The sequence below is a fragment of the Cyprinus carpio genome, chromosome A6 (genome assembly GCF_018340385.1).
Source record: "Cyprinus carpio isolate SPL01 chromosome A6, ASM1834038v1, whole genome shotgun sequence".
Lineage (NCBI taxonomy): Eukaryota > Metazoa > Chordata > Actinopteri > Cypriniformes > Cyprinidae > Cyprinus > Cyprinus carpio.
In genome coordinates, this window is record NC_056577.1 from 31,249,069 (window position 1) to 31,256,568 (window position 7,500).

Consider the following 7,500-nt stretch of genomic DNA (forward strand, 5'->3'; position numbering starts at 1 on the left):
AGTGTGTGTTTGTTCTAGTGTGTGTGTTTTGTGAGTGTGTGTGTGTGTGTTCTAGTGTGTGTGATTGTGTGTGTGTGTTCTAGTGTGTATGCTCAAGTGTGTGTTTGTTCTAGTGTGTGTGTTTTGTGAGTGTGTGTGTGTGTTCTAGTGTGTGTGATTGTGTGTGTGTGTTCTAGTGTGTATGTTCAAGTGTGTGTTTGTTCTAGTGTGTGTGTTCTAGTGTGTGTTGTAGTGTGTGTGTTGTAGTGTGTGTGTGTGTGTTGTAGTGTGTGTGTGTGATTGTGTGTGTGTGTTGTAGTGTGTGTGTGTGTGTGTTGTAGTGAGTGTGTGTGTGTGTGTGTGTGTGTTCTAGTGTGTGTGTTGTAGTGTGTGATTGTGTGTGTGTTGTAGTGTGTGTGTGTTCTAGTGTGTGTGATTGTGTGTGTGTTGTAGTGTGTGATTGTGTGTGTGTTGTAGTGTGTGATTGTGTGTGTGTTGTAGTGTGTGTGATTGTGTGTGTGTTGTAGTGTGTGTGATTGTGTGTGTGTTGTAGTGTGTGTGTGTTCTAGTGTGTGTGATAGTGTGTGTGTGTGTTGGTATTTTTGTATTTTTTTTTTTTTTGTTATTTTTTTTTTTGTGTGGTAGAGTGTGTGTGATTGTGTGAGTGTGTGTGTGTTGAGTGTTTTGTGTGTGTGTGTGTGTGTGTGTGTGTGGTGCTGCTGTGGTTTGTGTAAGACTGAGTTCAGGTCAGTAGTTCAGTCTGTTCCTGGATGAATCTGATGAAGGTGAGTTGGTCTGCTGGAGGGTCTGCAGAAGCGCTGCTCTTCTTCTTCGGCTGTGAATGAAGTAATCAGGGTCAGACTTCTTCACGCTGTCTGCGGTGTGTGAGTGTAAAGCCGTGACTCTGATTTCACTCTGAATGTGTTTGAGTCTGAGCACAATCTCAGTTATATTTGACTAAAAACACTGAATCGTGTTTCAGAGTTTCTGCACCATGATATTATTTTCATGACAGTATTTCCCTTCATATATTCACATCATTACTGTTAATGACAATTATTTATTCATCAGTAGTTTTTGTTGTGCTGACTATTAAAGAGCAGGTTTTTTTTAAATCAGTGTAGAATTTCTATGACAAAAATACTATTAGAAACTAGGTTAGTGGGTAATTTAGCAGCAAATTTATTCTAGTTTATTTATTCTAGAAGAATCATGAGTGCACAATTCTATATAATCTAAACATTTAGTGAAGGAACATTATTTATTGGGGAACAAATACAAGTGAATAAGTGCAGGACTAAATCTGGTGAAAACAAGTAAATGTATTTATATATAAATATAAACTATAAAATTAAAAGAGATTTCTTCTGAATGTGTAGCTCAGTAATGAAGGCAGCAACATCTCTAGATACAGAAGTCCCTCTATCATATATTACTGATTATTAATAAACCTATAGGACAGAACAAGAAACACTATAAATAATCTTTCATTGCGCTAAAGTATTATATAACACAAAAAGCGGAGAGAAGAGTTCACGTGAATTGAATTTAATGATTTAAATATTCATCTGTACCTTGCACAGAACTATAGAACAGCTTCAGAACACTTGGACTGTGACTGTATTGTGCTTCATGATGTTTATGTGGCTTTCGTGAGGCTTAACAATAACACAGAATAGTATACGCACAATATCGGATTGATGCGTCTCTAGTAAATTTATGATCAGAGTCACTCGTGGTGTCATTTAGGGCACATTTACACGACAACAACTGTACCAAAAACAGAAAAGAAAAGTTTTTCCTTTGTGTTTTAGAAAGGTTTTGTGTACATGATGACACGTTTCACACAGATGCATGAAAACGCTGTATTATTATAGCTGGCAACATCACTTTGTAAAGAAATACTATGCGCTCTTCAAGCACATCAACCCTCTACATTGTGAACAAATCACTCGCATATGCGACTAAATGATGTCTAATATTAGCCAATAGCTAATAAATTCTCAGATATTATTCGCCAGTGTGTGAGTTTGAGGTTAAGTATAAGTTTAGCACAGATTTATTTTCATGAAGACTCAGAGCGTCTCGTGGTGATCGTGTGATGAAGTAGTTAGTGCTGCTGTGGTTAAACTGCACTAGTGCTGGTTATGATTATTATTAATGACAGTAAGTCTTTGCTCTAGTCTGTGTTTGTCTGGTTTGGACGAGGCTCCTTCAGTCTGTTTTCATGATTCACTGACCTCTGAACTGGACAGTATGTTCATAGTAAATGAAGGACAATTACAGGCCTTTGATTATTGATATGGAGAGCTAGTGTTTGATTACACACACACACACACACACACACACACACACACACATCAGATCATAAACATGATGAAACCGCAGGCCTGTGTTTGTGGTTGAGGTTCAGTGATGTGATGTTGCTTGGACATTTTTAATGTTTCTGATCATGTTTGAGTGATTACGCTGTGTATTGGATGTCTGTGGAGCAGGTTTCAGTCCACATGTGCCTTCTGAAACCTTCTGCAGGTTCTTGTTCCCTAGACTTTCACCTGGAGTCAAAATGGATTGATATCTTTATTTTCTTTTATTGGCTACAATTGTTTGAACTTCCCCTGAGTTAGTATTAGAATTAACCCTAACTATAACAGGGGTTGGTTATCTTTTTTTTTTTTTTTTTTACCCAGTCATACTGGTTTCAATGTATACCGCGGTTAGAAAATGTCACGGTTTCAAAACCACTAATATTTTCCATTTATACCGTTCCTGCGCTGTTCTTCATGTCTCCTCAGAGACTGAAAGAGTAGGAGCCCTGCTCAGAGAGTAGCACTGACCCCTCCTCCTCCTGCTGGTGTGTGCGAGCGGTCCGTCACGTGTGTGTAGGATGACCCGGGTACACTTCACATTCTGCGTTCCTTTCTGTCTCGCGCACAGCTGCGTCCGCACAGCTTTCAAAAGTATACTCCACAGCAGATGAGCGCGGATGGATGAGCTCGACACACGCGCAGTACCACGGGGTGCTGTCCGCGAGCCCTCTTGATGACGAAAATAACGTAATGACGACGGTGCGCGGACGGCCGAAGTGTACTTTGGCCTTTACGCAAGCGGCAACCGGCCGTTTTTTGCTTTATTGCAACTCTCTGTTCTGGAATTGCACAAACTGCATTGCAATGCAGTCATTTTCCAAAATGTCATTCATGTGAAAATATGAAGTCTGTTAACATCCGTTAACACAGACCAGAGACGCTGAAGACAGATGCACAGAGAAAAATACTGTAGCAGGACGATCGCTCACTGTTCATGATGCACTAACTATTGGAAGAAAATCCTCAATACTGATTTGGGGTTTATATGAATGTGTTTCTGAGGGGAGCTGACTGTCTTCAGGAAAGTTTACGTGGTATTTTCTTTTCATCTCGTCTCTGTATAGTTCATATTAAAGCAGTGTTTCAGCGCAGCAGCTTTGTTTACAGCGGTAACCAAGGAAACGCTGTATCTGGTCTGTATCTGGTGTTCCAGAAGCACCTCCTGCTGTCAGAGAGTGAATCTGCATCTCATTCAGAGTTTCTGCTGTTTGTTTCGTTTCAGGCATGTAGTATAATTTCACAAAGCTTGTCAGAACATTCGGTTTTTGCTTCAGATTGGGTCATTATTAAATCAAATTATGTGTATGATTATTAGTATATAACTAAATGATATGTATATGAATTATATAACTAAAATTAAATAACTGTGCAGATTTAGGTTAAATAAAGATGTCAGTCTTTATTTTTTTTTTATTTTTAGGAAACAAATCAAAGAAAAAATAGACGAATTCTACTGTTTCTAATATTGTGTATGTTGCTCAAAAACAAAATACATTGTGTCCAGCGGTAAAAAAACTTTTTTTTTATTTATTTTTACCCAGTCATTTAAAAATAACACATTTCAGAGCTGTAACAACATTACCGTGATACAGTGATATTTTTGATTAAGGTTATCATACCGTCAAAATCTCATTCCGGCCCATGCCTAGTGAGGAAGCAGGTCAGAGCCTGAAATGATCTTATCAGAATTCAGCTGAAGAAACGATGAGATTCAGCTGCTTACAGAGAAATCTGTAGAAATCTGGGCAAAAGCCAATATAATATTATTCATACACATTAATAAGAAAAGAAAATAAAAAAACAAAACTTAACTTTCATTAACAATAATAATAAATAGATTAATATACAGTAGCCTTTGCATGTCAGTGGTTACTAGGGCTGTAATGCTTCAAATTACTCACGGTTTTAGTTCGGTATGTGCTAATTTAGGGAAAAAGCACCGTACTGTAAAATATGAACAAATTATCACGGCCGGAAAAATTATCGAGCTCATTTTGTTTTATCGTGCGATTAATTGATTTATTGATTTATCGACTATTGCGACAGGCCTGTGTGTGTGTGAGTGAGTGTGAGTGTGAGTGTGTGCGTGTGTGAGTAAGTGTGTGAGTGTGTGCGAGTGTGTGAGTGTGTGTGCGAGTGTGTGAGTGTGTGTGCGAGTGTGTGAGTGTGTGTGCGAGTGTGTGAGTGTGTGAGTGAGTGAGTGAGTGTGTGTGTCTCTAAATGAACACTTCATACACAAATTAACTGCGAGTGTGTGAGTGTGTGTGTGAGTGTGTGTGCGAGTGTGTGAGTGTGTGTGTGAGTGAGTGAGTGAGTGTGTGTGTGTGCGTGTGTGCGTGTGAGTGAGTGTGCGTGTGTGCGCGTGTGTGCGTGTGAGTGAGTGTGTGTGTGTGTGAGCTTGTTTCAGACGCTGACCGTGGCTCTGTCTGCAGTCTGTGTGTTGTGTGGATGGTGATGTAACGGCTCCTCAGCTCAGCGGTCAGTGGATCATGTGACTTCAGATCTGAAATGTTTTGTCCATAAATAAACGTTTGAAAGCTGAATCCAGCGCTCCAGTGCTGGCCTGTGCTGGATCTCAGAGCTTCATCCGCCGGGACGTTTTCCATGTTATTCCTAGACTCATTCCCTGATCCGACACAGGCAGTAATTGTAGCTGCGGTTCTGCTGTAATTTGCTGTGTCTGCTTATTTTCCTGCGTCTCTGTGGCGTGGGCCGTTCGCGAGGATCCTGAGATGATTTCTGGAGGTCTGGAAGGGTTTTGGTTTGCTGGAGGTGAAGAGCGTTCTCAATCAGAGACTCTGAAGAGCAGACCACCTGCATCCAGACCCAATCTGGATTGTATTGATGTCTGGATAATTCACTTGTTCACGCAGCCTCAGAGTCAGGTGTTGTGCTGCTTTGTTTACAGCCGTTACCGGGGAAACCACTATATATCTGCTGCTCCAAAAGCGCCTCCTGCTGGCAGAGAATGAATCCGCATTTTCAATAAGCCCATCTGCTGTTTTCGATGTGAAAATCAACCCATGTTCTTATGCTGCAAACACACAGAGCTGTAAATGTGAACTGCATTATAAAAATCTAAACAATTAGGAAGACAGTAAAATATATTTGTTATATAATTAATATAATAATTAACTGACAATAATTATTTTAATTAATGTCATAATTTGTACTTTTGACTTTTTTTTTTTTTTTTTTTTCTTAAAAGATGGTTTAAAGGCTATAATGCTGAAGTTTATCATTTTATAGACTAAAACTGTAAATCATGCTTTTTACAGTCATTTTAATTTTATTTGTGCAGGTCTTAAAAAAGGTCTTCAAGTCTTGAATATCCTGCAGATATCCGGTCTGGCCCAAACCATCACTTCATGTTTTTAAGTGTATGATTGTCTGGTCCTCGGCTGGTGAGGAGGGTTCATTACTGGACCTCAAGCAGTTGTAGTTGAAGACCCCTGGGTTAGACCAGGAGCGGTTTTTGTTTGAATGTGAACCGTTCTAGACTCCAGATGAACTTTACTCAGGTAGCCCTGCGTGATTCCTCTCCGTGCTGTTCCTCAGCTCACAGGGAATGCTGGGACGTCCTGATTTCTCATGAATCTGTTGACGCGGTGTTTCTCAGCATCACAGTCAGCGTCTCTTTGTTCCAGATGTTTTGAGTTCAGACAAACAGGGGGGTCCTCCAGATCTCTCCTCTGAAGAGATTCTAGCATCTCAGCCGAGGGATTCGAGGTTGTTGTCTGAAGTGTCCTTGTAAGTGTTTGTACTGACGTCTGTTCAGTAACATTAGACTATCAGATGTTCACGCGGATGGGTCATCAGGCCGCTAGTGAAGGTCGTGGGTTAACACATGACCAACCCGTGTGACTGGTTCAGCAAACTGTGCTTCATCTCATAAGTGTGCCGTTCACTTCCCTTTTTAGGAAAGAAAGCAGAAGAGAGTGAAAGTGTTGAGTTCAGTAGTTGTCTAGATTAGGTTGTTTGGTAAAGTTCACTTCTGATCTGCTGAATAACAGCACTCTGTCATCTGCACAAACCAGCGATGTAATACTGTACTATAGTAAATATTTTTTTACTCTGGTACTCTTGTAGTGCCGATGTACTGAACATCAGGCTGAACAGACCTGAGAGAAAGTGTGTGTGTGTGAGTTAAGCTATTATTTGTCAAATTAGTTTGGTTAAACAAGGCCGTGTGTGTGTGTGTTCATATACACTTCCGTTCAAGAGTTTGGGTTCAGTAAGATTTTTATTACTTTTTAAAGAAGTCTCTCCTGCTTATCAAGGCTGAATTTCTTTGATCAAATATTGTAATATTGAGAAATATCATTACAATTTTAAATCCCCCTTTTCTATGTGAATATCTGTTAAAGTGTAATTTATTTCTCTGTATTTTCAGCATCATTACTCCAGTCTTCAGTGTCACATGATCTTCAGAAATCATTCTAATATGATGATTTATTATCAAAATATCAATATTGGAAACCGTTTTTGCTGCTTAATATTTTTTAATTTTTTGGGGGGAATCGGTAATATTTTTTCCAATATTCTTTTATGAATAAAAATGTAAAAAGAATAGCATTTATTTTAAATAGAAATCTTTTCTAACAATACAAGCCTTTACCGTCATTTCTATTTTATGTAAATACTGTTCTTTTTAACTTTTTATCAAAGAATCTTGAAAAAAGTATCACAGGTTCCGGAAAAAGTGTGTGTGTGTGCGTGCGTGTGTGCGTGCGTGTGTGTGACTATATACGTGTACGAGAAACAGAGACAATTACCATAACCACTACATTTGCATATGTTTATAAACAAACACGTACGATTATCATACCGTGTACATTTGCTTATCTACTGTATTGGGAGAATATAAAAGACGCAGAATCTCACCTGCGCCTAGCAACAACTTTCCAAGTAACTGTTCTCAAGTTGCTCCACCCACACGTACAGCGGAGACAAGAGAACGAGGCCGTTATCTCTAATATCTATCTCCCATGTCGAAATATAAATTAAAATTGGCAGTATGGGAATACTTTAGATATAGAAAAGACAAATGCTTATTTGTCCTCGAGGATAGACACAGTTGGACACATAAACTGTGGTCACAAAGCGGCTGCAAAAAGAGGAAACGCATCAAACATGTTTACCTATAATTTAG

The 7,500-nt window shown here is 39.2% G+C and overlaps 1 protein-coding gene across 6 annotated transcripts in view; it reads left to right on the forward strand.

Moving 5' to 3' along the window:
* LOC109077451 (peripheral plasma membrane protein CASK-like) overlaps positions 1 to 7,500 on the forward strand; it is a 42,403-nt gene that overhangs the window by 1,219 nt on the left and 33,684 nt on the right. The window lies entirely within an intron of this gene.